Source organism: Octodon degus, unplaced genomic scaffold (assembly GCF_000260255.1).
Source record: "Octodon degus isolate 3935 unplaced genomic scaffold, OctDeg1.0 scaffold00020, whole genome shotgun sequence".
In the NCBI taxonomy this organism is placed as follows: Eukaryota; Metazoa; Chordata; class Mammalia; order Rodentia; family Octodontidae; genus Octodon; species Octodon degus.
In genome coordinates this window covers 3,546,612-3,563,775 of record NW_004524596.1, presented here as the reverse complement: position 1 = coordinate 3,563,775, position 17,164 = coordinate 3,546,612, and the positions used below count along the sequence as shown (strand labels likewise).

The 17,164-nt window shown below is 34.9% G+C and overlaps 1 pseudogene; it reads right to left on the bottom strand.

Annotated features, from left to right (window-relative positions):
* Positions 1–705: 705 nt before the first annotated feature.
* On the bottom strand, positions 706–1,185 carry LOC101574201 (annotated as a pseudogene).
* Between the last annotated feature and the right edge of the window lie 15,979 nt (positions 1,186–17,164).

Below are 17,164 nucleotides of genomic sequence, written 5' to 3'. Positions count from 1 at the left end.
TTTTGTATATGTTCTCTTCTAATGGGTTACCAGGATATATCATTTACTGGTTATGTCAATTTGAAGCAACCATAAATATTAAATACAAATATTTATCAATAGGTCAACTGATGAAGTGATTATGAGAAATTTATTTATTTATCTTTGCTTCCAACTGAGTTGTCTTTTGATTCTTTTGGTAATCTCTTCCAGAGTTAACTACTTCCATTGTAGGTAATGAAATATGTAAAGCTCCACTTCCAGTGTTGGCACGTAGTCTGTTTCCCTTCTCTGCAACTCAGAATTAAAACTTTGATTCTTGTCTTATATTCCAGTTTCAGAAGTAGTTCCACTGCAGGAGTTATTTGCAGACAGTCTTATGCTTTTTAGCAGTGGTCTCTGACCAGGTTCTATCTTCTCCATGAACACTATCAATGGACTTAGTTTAGATATGTATTAAACTAAGAGGCATTCTCTCAAATGAGTTCAAATGTACTTTATTTTTAGACAACCTATATGATGTGTTTTTTTCCCTAAAAAAACAATGCCTCCACTCCAAAGAAATCACAGTCAAAATAAACAAAGTGTTCAAGATGACGTCCCATTTGTGTAAAATCCTGGTGTTGTGTAGATGACAAGCAGCAGCCAGTTATGACAAGTGATAGATCCAAGGTTACCATCGAATCCATTAACGTTTTTCCATTTCTAAGCCATCCTTAAAGAAAATCATAAATGGGTCACGCCATCCTCACGGTAGTCCAGGAGAGCAACCATGCCATCTGGATTCATGTTTGCACCAATAAAGAACTGATAGTTTTTGAAATTAGGAAGGATGTGCTTGATTTGCTCTGCAGCCCCCGTCATAAATGCTTTTACTCTTTCTGGTCTTTGTTCTTCAACTTTGCCTTTGATTGACTTCATATAATCTTTGATGTACTTCTTGTAGGCCTCTCTTGTGAAGCTGGTTTCCTGTAAGTGATGGTTCATTACAATATGTACAACAGTGACTACTGTGCTTTTGGTGCCTTCGCCCTCTGGGCCTTCAGCGGAGGCATTGCCACCGATGAGCAAGTCGTCAGTGGCACCCTCTCTTCTACTGACCATCTTGCCCTCCATCTCCAGGCACAGCCCATCCGCGATCTCCCACATCTTGTAAATGTCAGAGAACATGTCATTGCGGCTGATGAAGTCCCTGTATATAATCATGATGGTGACTGAGGGAGGTCGCGGCCACACAAGTTTAGCAGGAGCTGGGAGCTGAGAAATTTAAATAAAAGGACATTTTTGGTTTCTTGGAAAGTGTTTTCTTCATTCCCCAAAAATGGGCTCCTGTATCTTCTGTAACTAAGACCATAAATTGCTGACCTGCAAACTCCACCCTCCCTTCATTATCATGATGTTTTCAGATTTTCACCTGAGAGGACTCCAGCATACTCTTTGCTAATGCAGATGTGTATTGTCAACCAGACTTAAATCTGCCATGCACAGTTAATAGAATGCTTAGTTGATTTTTTTTTATGCTGCAAACAAAATGTTTATGTTATCCCAGAATTAATATGTACATAATCCCCCAAGTGGAGGTACTTAGTGTAAGGGTCATAAGTAGAGGCTTCATGACTAGAATCAAAGTCTTTACACAAGAGGCCATAGAGAACTACATTTCTCTTTGTGCCATGTAGACAGCATAAAGACTGCTCTGTGCCTTAGGAATGAGCTTGTTTCACTAAGATTTGGACTTTAAATTTGTAAGAAACTTGACACTGGATTTTCAAACCTCCAGAATTATGAATCCTTAAGGTCTGTTGTTTATCAGTCACCCTACTAACATAACACAACAGCTTGCCCAGACAAAAATAGCTTGGTAAGTCATGCTAAATAAAGAAATGAAAAGTAAACTGTAATGGTTAATGTTGATTGTCATCTCGACTGGTTTGAGAGATGCATAAGAGATTCACAAAGTCCCCTGCTGGGTGTGTCGGTGTAGCTCATGTGATGTGACTGGAGACAAAATCTGGTTTGGCTCCCCAGGCCTTCCTTTAGCTCTTCCACTCTGTGCTTCCCATCACCCTCAGGTTAACATTTGCTCTGCCATGTCTTTCTGCCAAGACACTTCTGTGGGAACAACCGCCCATGGATATAAACCTTTGTATCTGCCAATTGAAATGAGGCTATTCTGTTTCAAGTTGTGTATGACAGATATTTTTATCTCTGCAATGAAAAATTATGCATAAAATATTATAAAAATATAGAAATATAAAACTATATACAAATCTATAAAACTATATACAATAAATGTATAGTATATAAATATGATAAATATGTTATGTAAGTATATATCAATTTTGGCTGGAAACGGATGGGAATTTATGGGAAGTGGAGCTGGAAACTGCAAAATTCAAGTGGTTTGCCTGCAAGAATTTGACATTTCATGCCACACACAAGAATGGATATAACGTGGAACAGGTGTTTTACATCAAGTGTTGATGTGTTAAGCTTTGGATCCCTGCAGAGTGTGAAGAAAAAAAAGAAAAAAAGAAAAGACATTTTAAAGGGATAGAATAAACAATTACATATTTGTGCATGGAGGTTTAGAAATCTAACCATATACTAATTGTACAAATGTTAAAATTGACTTTGACTTTTATTATCTTGTAGTCTTTATTATCTGTGTTCAAAATGGTTTTCCTCTAAATATAACAGTACATTATATATTTTCTTACTATATCACATTTGTTTAAGGCTGTGTGCCAAGTGCCCCCTATACAAATAAAGGAATGTATTAGAGTGGGGGGAAAAAGAAATGTTCTCTACTGAATTATAGAAATTTCTAAAGAGAAATAATTAATTTTACAGTTACTAGTTTTTCTTAACGGTGCAGCACAAACTAAATACAGTAGAACTTTTGTTTGTAAGAATAGTTCATTCAAGATTCATGCTTGAAACCCAAAGCACTTACATATCAAATTGAATTTTCATGTAAGAAATAATGGGAACTCAGATGATACACTGCACAAACCAAAATATTCATATAAAATAATTACATACTGTAATATAACATAAACATAAAGCTAATTTAGAAATCTAGAGAAAAATAAAATAACCTGAACTTCTCTTTGCAAAATCATTCATGGCTGGTATAAGTGAGATTAGAGAGGAGGATATTGTGTTGAAAAAATTTGACTACAAACAACTGAATCATTGCTATCTATTGGCTCAGTGGAATCATTTTATTTTCTTGCAGATATAGTCAGAAACCTATCCAATGGCCCTTGCTTTGCCTCCTTTTGAGAACTTAAATTTTAAAAAAATGTGTCAAAAATTGTACATCTGAGATGAATATATACTTCACAAATGAAGAAATACAAATTGCAAATACAAAAGAAATGTTCAACAACATTGGTCATTTAGGAGATGTGAATTAAAACAACACTGAGATCCCATCTATCCCAGAAAGAATGGCTATCATCAGTAACTAAGCAAGAAATGCTAGAGGGGCTGTGGGAAGAAAGGAACCCTTTTATGCTGTTAGGAGTGCAGGTTGGTACAACTATTGAAATCTGCATGGAGATCCCTCAGAAAGCTAGGATTAGAAGTTCCATTCAACTCAGCTATTCCCCTCCTAGGTATTTTTCAAATGAACTGAAAACATCATGCCACAGTGATTTATGTGCACCCTTGTTTATAACAGTGCAATTTGTTTAGCTAAATCTTGGAAACAACCCAAATGCTCATCAATTGAGGAACGCACAAAAAAGATGTGGTACTTTTGCACAATGGAGTATTGCTTAGCTATGAGAAAAGATAAATTCAAGGCTTTTATTGGTAAAGGATGCAACTAGAGACCATATTGATAAGTGAAATAAATCAGACTCATGTGTGCAAACATTGTATTGCCTCACTTGAGTAAGAACCTGAAACAGCAAATAAAATCTGAAAGGTACAATAGGTAGTATGAAAGGGAAAGAATATGTTCAAAGGTAAGAAAAACTTGGGAGGAAAAGGACAAAGGAAAGAAGGGAAAAAAGATATATATATTTGAGAATTTGAATAATTGTACTGCTGATTTCTGCTTGCCTATTGAAAGAAAGACTTAATGCTTAATTTTTACTCCTTTTTAATTTCTTAAAACTTTTAAAACCAATTTTGCATGCTTTTATATGTAATCTAAACAAGTAATTTGAAAATAACATTATGCACTACAATAAGCATTATTGAATTACTCTAATTTTTATTGAAATTCTGTATTCCTTCTAATGTTTAATGTTTTATACCATTTTGTATTCCTTTTAAAAAATAAAAAAATCAACTGACACATTAGTGTGTATATTTACCATGTACTGAATATACTTATATGACTGAATCTTGATAATTATCACATTTTATTGCCTCTCATAATAATCATTTTTCTGTAGTGAGGACATTTGATTTCCAATTTTCAACCCTTTTAGGAATAAAATATATCATTAACAATGGTAACCATATTATACAATAGATGCCATGAACTCATTCCTCCTCCCTACAAAAATGTTTAATTTTAATTATAATTTTATTTTTTATTCTTTTTATGAACTTGGTACAGATCTCATTATGCAGCTCTGACTCATAGTGATCCTCCTGTTTTCAGCCTTCTCACAGCTGGGTTTACAGGCATATTCCCCCACACCCAGTCTCCTGGTCAGCTCAGCACACCCGGAGGTGTGGCTGGCATGCTATGTGGTGCCAGGGATCAAACTCTGGTCCCTGCACTTGCCTAAGCAGGCATTTAGTCCACTCAGCTATCTCACAGGCACTATTTTTTGTACTTTGGATATATAGTCCCAATACGTTGTTCAGAGTTGTAGTAATCCTCCTGTCTCAGCCTCCTCAGTGCTGGGATTACAGACATGTGCCACCATACCCAGTTGCTAGGTTTGCATGGTGTGCTCAGGGTTCTGGGCTGGCAGGGCGTGTAGTATCTGTGATTGAATTCTGGTCCTTGTGCTCATCAAACAGGCACTTAGGCCTCTCAACTATCTCCCTTCCCCTTTAATGTCTAATATCTTTTGACTAAACTCTCGTCTACAACCCCGGTCACCTCATCTTCTAGTGAAGACCATTTTCTTCTCTGTCATCTGTTTTGAGATCAACATTTTTCCAGTTCTAAATATGAGCAACATTGGATGTCTGTCTTCCTGTGAATAGCTTATTTCACTTAACAACAAAATGGCCCCTCTGTTCCCTCACGTTGTTATAAGTGAAAAGATTTCATTTTTATTTAATGCTGAAGAGCATTCTATTGTGTATATTTGCCATATTGTCTTTATCAATTCTCTCACAGGTGGACACTTAGATTAATTTCATATCTTGGCTGTTGTGAATAATGGTGCAATAAAAATGGTAATGTAGCAGTCTCTTTAACACAGAGATTTCATATCCTTTTGATCTATGCCCAGTAGTGAGGCTGAAGAATCCAGAATAGGTTTTATTTATTTATTTATTTATTTATTTATTTATTTATTTTTGGTTTGTTTAGAATCTTCCATGTTCTTTCCCTAATGGTCATATTTATATTCACATGCAGAATATGAGAGTTTTTTTTCTCCATGGTTTCATTTATATTTTGGTTACAGCCATTCTTACAAACTTGAGGTAAAATCTCAAGATGCTTTTAATTTGCTTTTTTCGAGAGAAATGATGTTCATTTTTTTTTGCATATATTTGTTAGTATCTGCAATTGTTTATTTATAAATGTCTATACTAGTCTTTGCATTTTATTTGCATTTTGCTTTATTGCTCTTGAGTTATTTGAATTCTTTAAATATATTAAAAATAGATTAAATATCCCTAATCCAAAATTTCTAAATCCTAAATATTCTAAAATCTAAAACTTTTTCAGCATTGGCATGACCCTGTAAGTAGAACATTCCACATTTGATCTGATGTGCTGTATTACAGGTTCAAAAATGCAATAAAAGGGCCGGCCTGAGAGCTCACAGGACTAAAGCGCCTGCTCAGGCAGGACCCAGTGGCCTGGGCTTGATCCCCGGCATGATGTGCTGGCCTCACTTGCGGGGTGCACTGAGACGACAATTGAGACTGGGTGTGCAGGCGTGCCAGTAATCCCAGCTCTTGAGAGGCTGTAAATAGGAGGATCACTACAAGTCCTATCTAGTAGTAAGACACTGAACACTCTGTAGACCTCTCCCTAAAATACAAAAAAAAAAAAAAAAAAAGAAAAAGAAAGAAAGAAAGATATTTACTTCAACCCAGTCTCATATATCTATTTTTGCTTTTGTTTGCTTTTTTATTTTGAGGTAATCCTATTTATTTTTGCTTTTCTTACTTATAATTTTTGGCTCATATTCAAAATCCGTTGTCAATACTAACATCAGGGGCCAATGAAGTGGCTCAGTAGAATAAGTGCTTCTTCCCTGGCAAGCACAAGGGTCTCAGTTCAATCCCTGGTTAAAAAAAACAAAACAAAACAAAAAAAAAAAAACTAATATCATAGGACTCCCCATAGGCTTCTTCCAGTACTTTTACACTTGGAGGATTTATATTTAAGTGCTTGATCCATTATGAATGGATTTTTGTACATAGTACGAGATAAGAGCTTTCTTTTATTTCTCTGTATATAGATATACCATATTCTCAGTAGGATTTGTTGAAATTATTGATCTTTTTCCATTGTGTTTTCTTGCCACCTTGGTCAGAAATCATTTGACCTTAAATGTGAGATTTTATTTTGGTGTTCTTTATTCTGTTTCATTCGCCTTTATATCTGTTTGATGCCAATGTCGTGAATGCTTTGATTATCACAGGTTTGGAGCATATTTTAAAACCCATTAGTGGGCTGTTGAGATGGCTCAGTGGTCTAAAGCACCTACTTAGAACAAACTTAGCAAATCAAAGGGACCGCGGTTCAATCCCCCAGCACCACATGCCAGCCAGCCCCACCCCCCGGTGGGCTGAGCTGGCCACACACACACACACACACAAATAAATAAAATTTATAAAATAAAATAAAAGCCATTAGAATGCTGTCCTCATCTTTGTTTATTCATTTGTTTTTGCTTATTGCATGTGCGTCTGTATATTTTTCTGTTTCAATGCAAATTCTAGGATTTTTCTACTTATATGGAATTTGCATTGTTAGTTGATAGGAATTATACTAAATTTGTAGATTGCTTTGGAAAGCATGAACATTTTAACAATATTAATCTAAACATTTCTTATACACAAGATTATTTACACATTAGTGTGTATCGTCTTTTCTTTTTTTTTCTTTTTTCTTTCTGTATTTTTTAGGAAAGGATCGACAAGGTGTTCACAGTCTCACTACTAGATCAGACTCATAGTGATTCTCCTGTTCACAGCCTCCCAAGCGCTGGGATTACGGATGCGCATCACCATGCCCACTCTCAACTGCAGTCTCAGTGTACCGCGGGGGCAGGGCCGGCACCGCCGACCTGAGGATTGAACTCCTCGCCCCTGCTCCTGCCTGCAGGCACTTTAATCTGTTGAGCTATTTGGCTGACCCTTATTTTTTCATATGTATTTAATCATTATCACTTCCTTGATTAAATTCATTCTTAAGAAATTTTGGTTATTATTATAAATAGGATGTTTCCTTGATTTATTTTTCAGATTGGATGCTGTCAGAATATAAAAATGCTATTGAAGTGCACATTATTTTTTTTAATTTAAAAAATCTTTTTATTTATTTGGTACAGGATCTCACTATGCAGCTCAGACTCATAGTGGTCCTCCTATCACAGCCTCCTCAGCTCTGGGATTGTAGGTGTGCACCACAACTCACTTTCTCAGTGGCTGGCACTGCTCACCCTGGGGTTCTGGGGCTGGTATGACATGTGGTGTCGGAGATCGAATGTGTGTCCTTGCGCTTGCCCTGCAGATGCTTAGACTGCCGAGCTGTCTCCTGGGCCCTGCATATTCTAATTTTGTGTCTACAACTTTATTTATTATTTGGAATAGTTATTTGATACAGCCTTAGGATTATCTATATGTACAGTTGTTTCATCTGCAAACAAAGGCAATTAAACTTCTTCCTTTGCAATTTGGATTCTTTTGGGTTCTTAGTGCTCCCTGTTCTTATTGGGAGTTCCATTTTTGGTGAGCATCAAAAATTTAAGTAAGCACATAAACATAAAACTGGTATCAATAATAAAAACAACTTGAATCGAAGACACTGATTGCATTCTTTAATGCATTCAACTTTTCCCACTGAGTATGATGATGTCTGTGTTTATCACATATGACTTTTATAACTTAATCTCTTAAGTGAAGAGATAGCTTCTGTTCTTTCCTGACACTAGTTCAGTTTTGTGATCATCCACATTTAGAGAAAAGAGCTTAATTTATTTCTTTGCAGTGTTCACCCGAGGAGAAGTGTTCATACTGGGGCAATATCTGCTCTCACTGATCCTGTGGAAACTCTTTCAGAGAAAGCCTCTACGATCATCAGGCATGCTTGTCTCTGTCTAGTGCACTACTAGGTGAGCACATTACTGCTTAGACGCAACCACAGAGATGTGTATCATCAACACAAAGACATTGCCTACTAAATGTTGAACTTCCCTTCACACCTAGGAAGAAACAGACTTAAAAACAAAGTTGAGCTGGGACAACTTCATAGGCCCTTATTGTTTAATATCACATTAAAAATATTTTCATGTGTCCTGAAAATTCTGTGAATTCATAATTGTAAGACTGAGTAAAATATTTTGTATGGGATGTCAATAATAGTGTTATTATATTTATTGAAAATATTAATAATACTTTCATTTTGTAATGTAGTCAAAATATTTTATGTAAAAACAATATTAAAAAATTATTCTTATGACCAATTCTGCAATGTTGCCTTGAGTCTTAAAATTTAGCATTTAAAATGTTCTCCACACACAATGTCAATTTATCTTCTGAAGAGATAGTCTTTTTTACAACTACTGGCAGCACAAGAAACTATCTTTTCACAAAACCCCTGCCAACACTGAACGGTGTCATAAAAAATGTATTCACTGTCTTAAATTTAAATTGTTTTAATTATTGATACCAGTTTTATGTTTATTTGCTTATTTTAATTGTTGACCAAAAAATAAAATTACTTACTTACTTTTTATTATGATAGATTATGAAATTGCTATCACCACTCCCAATTTTCAAAAGTAGTTAGTATTAAGTAACAGAAAATAATAGAAAATGCAATCACACTGAATACAGAAAGACTCAGCTTTGATCTTTACATGAATCCATGTTTTTGCAGTTTAATTTCTAAGATTAAAACTCCTTATCTTTAAAAATGGGATAATACTTTTCGATTCTAGTGCTATCTGTCTATCTGTCTGTCTGTCTGTCTGTCTGTCTCTCTGTCTGTCTATCTATCTACCTATCTATATCTTTTTTCACTGAGCCACCTTCTGTTGCATTTTACAGGTATTGCATTTTTTTTTTCACAATTTGAACTTATCTGGTAGCCCTACACCAAACAAAGTATAAGGGCACTATTTTCCAATGTATGTGTTTATGTATTTTGCTGTGTTGAATTTTGCTAATTATCACAATGTTTCCAACTGTTCTGTTGTATTTTTTTCTGGTGATCTGCAATGAGGGTTCTTTGATTTCTACTGTAACTGTTAGAGGGATAAAATAATTGTACCTACCTAAAATGCTGAAGTAAAGTTACAGACGTTTGTGAACTTTCCACTGATGAGTCAGTCCCTTCTCTCCCCTTTTCCTCTAGCCTCCCTATTCCCTGAGACATACACACACAAAAATTAAATCATGCCTGTTAATAGCCCTACATAGCCCTACTCACTATGTATCCCAGGATGACCTTGAGCTCACAGTGATCCTTCTGCATCAGCCTCAAAGTGCTGGGATTACAGGTACTTCCCTCCATCCCCAGCATGTGCTGCATTTTAAATGGAACAATGAAATCTAGATGTCAGAAGGTTTGTTTACCACATGGATTACTGAATATTTTCAATGCACTCTCCTCACCTTGTTGTAAAAGGGACTGTTGCTCATTTTAAATCTAAAACTTAAATCTAATAAATCTTAGTGAAGGAGCCATGTGGAGCGCTGAGATTGGCCTCTTTCTAGCCAGTTAATGAATGCAAAGGAGACATTCTTGAAGAAAACCAAAAGTACTACTCCAGTGAGCACCTGAATAATAAGAAGTTGTTGGAGACTTATTACTGATACAGAGAGAGCTCTAATTGTCTGTATCGATTATCAAACTAGTTACAAAATCAAGCCAAAGTCAAATCCAGAGCAAAGACCAAACTCTCTTTAATTATTTGAAGGCTAAGAACATTGGCAACATTAATAGAAGAGGATTCTGAAGGTAGCAGAGATTGGTTCATGAAGTCTAAGAAAATAGGCTGTCTCTATCACAGTAAAGTGTAAGGTGAAATGGAAAGTGTAATACAGAAAATGTAGCAAATTATCTAGAAGATTTAGCTAAGATAATTGATGCAGGTGGCTATGTTCACTGTGTGGTCAATGATTATTGGAAGAAGATGCCATCTGAAATTATCACAGTTGAACGAAAGTCAATACCTGCCTTCACAGCTTCAAAAGACAGGGTGCCTCTTATGTTATGGACTCAAGCACCTGGTGACTTTCATTTGAAGCCCTTTTTCATTTATCATTTTAAACTCTTATACTCCTTAAGTATTATATGAAACCTGCCCAGTCTGCACTTTATTTTTCTTTTCTTTACTTTTTTTTTTTCCTTTCTGATTTCTTTGAGTCAAGGTCTTTCTAGGTACTTCAGGCTGGGCTTGAACTCACTATCTATCCCAGTATGACCTTGAGCTCACAGTGATCCTTCTGCATCAGCTTCCAAGTGCTGGAATTACAGGTACATTCCTCCATCCCCAGCATGTGCTGTATTTTAAATGGAATAATGAAATCTAGATGTCAGAAGGTTTGTTGACCACATGGATTATTGAATATTTTCAATGCACTCTGGAGGGCTATTGTCTGACAAAACGGCTACTTTCAAAATATTACTACTGAATAACAATATACTGAGTCACCTACAGGTTCTGATATATACATACAATGAGATTAATTTTCCCTTTCTCCCTGTTCACACAGCCATCTACAGTCCGTGGTTAGCAGGGTAACTTTGCCTTTCAATTCTGTTAAGAAGGACATTTCTTCACAAGACATTAGCTGCTGTATATACTGATTCCTCTTAAAGATAAGGGCAAAGAAAATTGGAAAAATCTTCTGAAAAGGACTCACCATTCTCCACGCCACGTAGAGCATTTCTGATTCATTAGGAGATGTCAGAGTTCCAATATGAAAAGCAGTTAGGAAGAAGTCAGTGCCAGCCCTTGTGGATAACTTTGAAGGGTTCGAGACTTCATTGGACTCGGTAACTGCAGATGTGGGAGAAGTAGCAAGAAAATTAAAATGGGTAGAGGATGGGCCAGGGAGATAGCTCAGCGGCAAGAGCGCCTGCCTGGCAAGTGCAGGGTTCTGATTTTGATCCCTCATACCACACACACACACACACACACACACACACACACACACTAATAATAATAATAATAATAATAATAATAATATTTTTTAAAATAAATAAAACAGGTAGAGGAGCCTGAACATGTGAGTAAAATGTTACAGGATCATCATGAGGAATTAACTAGGGAGGAACTGCTTTATAGAGAGTGCATAAAGGCATGTGTTGAGATGGAATGGACTCATGGTGAAGATAGAGCAAGAACTGCAGCAAAGGCAAGAAAAGATTTAGTATTTCACTTAATGTTAGCTGGCTAAACATTAGTAGTGCTTTAGAGGACTGTTACAGTTTTGAAAGAAGTTCTGTGTGTAAAATCCTATTAAACAGCATTGCATGATACAGTGAAATCTTTGAGGACGTAAGAGTCTATTGACACAGTAAACTTGTATAACTTAAAAGATTAGCACAGCCCCCCAACCTTTCTGATCGTTACTCTGATCTACTAACTCAGGGATCAGTTAGTACCCTTGGATTTCCAAAACTTTCCAACAGCCAAAACTGTATAAATCCCTGAGATATCAAGGCCTTATTAGCAATAAATTATTTTAATTGAAGTACACATATTTTAGACATTGTTATTGTGCATTTAATATAGTGAATTATAGTATAAATGTAACTCTGTCCTTTCGTGGAAAACTCAAAATATTCTTTTGAATTGCTTGGTTTCAACATATTGTCTAGTCGCAGGGGTATGGAACTGAACCTTCAATGTTTTAAGATGCTCCAGTATGTACAAGATATATCATAAACTACTAGGATAATATTAATTTATCTCTTTTTTCAGGACGTAGAGAACATTCATTGCCAGATATGGTTTCAAAAGTTAAGTGATCTTTTCTGAGATTGTAATATTGTTTCTATATCTTCAAATTGATCCTAAATATTTTATATTAATTTTCAGAGTTTCAACAGTGATTATTATGTTGCATATTGTCCTTGAATTTGTTGTTTATATTGCCAGACATAAGCATAGAAATTTGGTAGAAAAAGTTATAAAAAATTAAAAAGGAGAAAAAAGTTAAACATTAACTGTTCCTTTCAATAGACCAGGAGAAATCAGCTGTGATAGTATCCAAACTATGTTGTATATATAAATAAATATATCTTTTCTCCTTCCTAACTATTTTATTTCACTTAGGTTTGCTCGGTGACCTTTAAGTAAATTGTTGGTCTCTGTTTTTCATTTGTTATATCACAATGTTCTGTAATGCGTATAGTTGGAAGCCACAGGAGGTATAAAAACCTAAAAGGAAGTTTTGGTATTTAGTCTCCTAGAGTTGATTGATTTGCTTAGCATGATCTCTGTAGCCATCTGTTTTCTTGTCAATGATTTCATTCTTCTTAATGGCTGAATAGCACGTCACAGTGTGTGCGTGTCACTTTTTATTCTCTCATCAGTAGATGTGCGTCTGGTGTTTTCCCATTGTTTGGCTTTTATTAACTGTGCCTCTTCAAACTTGGATATGCAGGTGTCACGATACTGTACTGTTTTTAATTTGGGGGGAATAATACCAGAAGTGGTACCAAAAAATAAAGCAGTAAGTAAGTAAGTAAGTAAAGGAGAGATGATAGAGAATTAGAGGTACAGTTTGAGATGGGGAAAGTGGTCAGGGAGAAGGGGAGGAAGTGGAGAGAGATAGAGGCATTGAAAATTATCCAGATATGTTAGATATTTGTACTAAACTTCAGAAATTAGCCTCAATATTCAGTATTACTAACATACAGTACTAGAATGGATGAATTAGCTTAGTTTTCAAAAGGAGAATGTGTTCATGAATTGCTTTACATAATTTCCAGAACAAGGTAGATACACTTTCTTCAGTGTTTCTTGGAAGTATTGGATTCAGGGTCACCTTGGTCTAGAGTGGCTGATGACTCTGTCTGACCTCATGCCTCTATCAGACATGATAGTACCAGAATTTATGTGAACATTTAGATACATGTTGTATTTTTGTGTGTTACAGAGTTAAAATTCTAGGAGGTACATGAAATGAGTGACCCCGTAAGAGCTGTCTGATTGTGCTTTATGTCACAGATACATTTTAAAAATGAATAATGTACAAAGGAAATAGAGCTACTTTAAATAAGGTAATTTAAAATAAGATGATTTATAAAGGCCTTAAAGAAAAGTTATCACTCGTGCAGAGAAATCTAACAAAGTTGAAAAAGACCACCATGCATTTATTTGTAGGAACTCTGCTACACATAGGACATAGCAAACACAAATATCCTGAGTCAGGAGAATGACTATCATCTTAACATATAGGCAGACAGCTAATTTGGAGAGAAAATTACTAGACTAGAAAGCAGTCAGATAGGTCACAAACAACACAGTCCATACCAGATGTGATGGGGAGAACTTTACCTTTACTCAAGTGAAATGGTCGGTCCAGAGAGGGTTGAAACACGTTTTAAACAGTGTCCCGTGGTGTTCTTTTTAGGATAGAATGTAGCAAGTGAGGAAGGAAAAAAAAAACGACCTACAGGGTCAGGCCAGTAATTCTGGGTGAGCTGATTGCACCTTATATCAGGATGGCAGCAAAGGAATTGGATAGTAAATGAATCTGGGAGAAAGGTGGGACAGGATTTACAGATACGCGGAATCTAGACTGTGGGTGAAATCAGGTTAACTCAGGTGATCCGGTTTGAAATGTTGCCCTACAAAGCCTTAAAATATGACCTGTCCTCATGTTAGACTGGATCTCAAGGTACGAACCTTGATTAGTATTCATCCTATTCAACCTTATCACATTGCTTTAAAAAAAATACTGTTCATTAGAAATTTAAATTTCTTCTTTAGAAAATTTTCAGAAGGATCCTTGCCTAGTACGTGACTGCATAGCAATGTTAACTAAAGATATGTTATGTTCTGTGTATATCACCATGATCATGAATAGATGTCAAACTCTAAAAATAAAATTCTTGTAGTTTATTAAGACTCATTGTTCATAATTAACTCTTTAATATTTTTAATTAAAATGTGATATAATTGCCTACACTGAGAAATCATTTCAAATATTTAACGGTTGCCTTAAAGTTTACTCTGAAAAATTCTAGCATAACATTGGCAATTTTAAAATACCCTTAAAGTGAAGTAACATTCAGAATTCTTTTTAATTGAGTAGGAAAATAAGATGACTGAATTATTGCTGCAATTTCACGCTGCATTTAGAATGGTCTACTACCTGAAAATCAAATTTCTACCCAAATGTCAAAAACCATTTTACTTCTTCCTTTAAACCAGTTGTTAGGAAATAATAATGCACAAAATGCGCAGTCTCACGTACTTTTCATCCAACTGCCCCAATAGGGACAAATCATATCACTATAGTGCACGGCTCAAATCAGACACTGGCGCCAACACATGATTATTAACTAGTCTCTAGAATGCAGCAAGTTGTCACAGCTTTTATAACTTGCATTTTCTTTTTTGAAATTTTAGTTTAAAGAGGAAAGAAACAAAAACAAACAGCAAGAATAGACACAAGCACCACAAGACGAAAATGGCACAGAATTTCTAAACAAGAAGAGGAAATTAACAATGTTTGTTATGTTATATATTGTTGTCATCAGCTTTGCTGCTCAGAATGCCAGATATAGGTATGTAAGATTGATTAAGTAGGTAAAACATTAACTCTTCCTTTCCAGAAACATTGAGGGTATGATTTTTCGTCCCTTTCATTTCTTTTAAAAATTTATTTTAAACCATACAAAAATGACAGATAAGACGATAGAAAAGTTACAACTTTAAAATAAAAGCTAAGGGCCTGGGGAAATAGTTCAGTAGAATAAGCTCTTGCCTGGAAAGCGCAGGGTCTTAAGCTTAATCTTCAGTATTGCAATAATAATAATAATAATAATAATATTAATATTAATAATAATAATAATAAATAAAATAAAAGCAAAAAAATCTAAAGCAGGATGAAAGGTATTCAATGGTGGTTTCTATATTGCACATTGCGGTCTTAGGTGTGGTTGCTTAGATTATAGATATTAGTATATAAAATTTTTTAAATTAATGATTTTAAGCGTTAACTGCTACCTTTAAAAAACTATTAGTAGAATTAGCAGTAGAAGCATCTTAGCTATTATGTGTGTACATTTACATGATTTTTCCCTTTCTTTTTTTTTCTTTCTTTTCTCCTTTACCTCATCTCACTTGTTTATTACTTAAGTTTCTTTCCATTTTAATATATCTATTATACCTTTCAGAATGTATTTTTTCTTTGAGGTGCTTACACTAAGGAAGGAAAGCAATGTTTAATCTTGTGGGTCTGATTTATTTCACTTATGATTATAGCCTCTATTTGTGTCCATTTATCTATGAAAGCCTCAAGTTTATCTTTCTTTATAGCAGAGTAATATTCCATTGTATAAAAATGCCACATCTTTTTCATCCATTCCTTAGGTGATGGGTATTTTGGTTGTTTCCAGTATTTCACTATGACAAATTGTACTGTTATAGACATGGGTGCACGTATATCACTGTGGTGTGATGTTTTCAGCTCTTCTGTAAAAATACCCAGAAGGGGAATAGCTGGGTTATTCTTCATAATCCTAGTTTATGGAGAATCTCCACACTGATTTCCATAGAGATTGTACCGTCTACACTCCCACAAACAGTGGAAACAGGTTCCTTTTTCCCTACAGCCTTACCAGCATTCATTAGTGTATAGCCTGCATTTGTGTTTTGGTGGATATGTAATTCGATGCTATTTTGGTCAGTGTAGAGACTTGTGTAATTGTGACCAACATCAAGATCCCTGTTGATTCCATTATTATCAAAGAACTCTCTCACACTAACTTCTTATATTTACATATGCCCCTCAATATTCTAATTCCTGCCCTTGACAACTACTAATATATTCCTAGCTTGTTTAGATTTTTCATTTGAGGTTGTTATATAAATGAAAATTTATAATATGTAGACTTTGGATAGACATAGATGAGATATATATAGAGAGATAAATAAATGTATAAAAAGATATGTAGATGTTTATAAATATAAATATTCTTACTAAAATTAATACCTTGGAAGTCAATCTCAGTTGTGGTGTATACTGAACAGATGATCATTTTTACTGCTGAGTATTATTCTATTATATAATTGTAGCAGGGTGTACCCCAAATTTGACCAGCTGAATAACATGAGACTAATTTCCAACATTGTGTTTTTGCTAATACAGCTTTTATGAACATTTATAGTAATTGTTTATACAAGTATAAATTATTTATGCCCACTAAATGCCTATGAGAGAAATTGCTGGAGCATAGGATAACTGCTAGTTTAGTTTATTATAAGAAAAGATCAAACTATGTTAAAAATAGTTGCAGCAATCGATACTATCATCAACAATGCTGGTTCAGTTTTTTTCTGGAAACATACGATACTGTCACTATTTTAAAATTTAGATGATTTGATACAATTATAATGCTATTTAATGTGGTCATATTTCCATTTCTTTAAAGACTAAGCATAGGGAAAATTGTTTCACATTCTTAATACTATCTATGTCTGTGTTGTGAATTCAGTCTGCTTATATATATATGTCCATTGTAATAATGGGGCTGTTGTTTTCATTGAGATTTAGTTATTTATCTATCCAATATATTTTTGTTTGAATATGTATTGTATAAGCATTTTCCATTAAT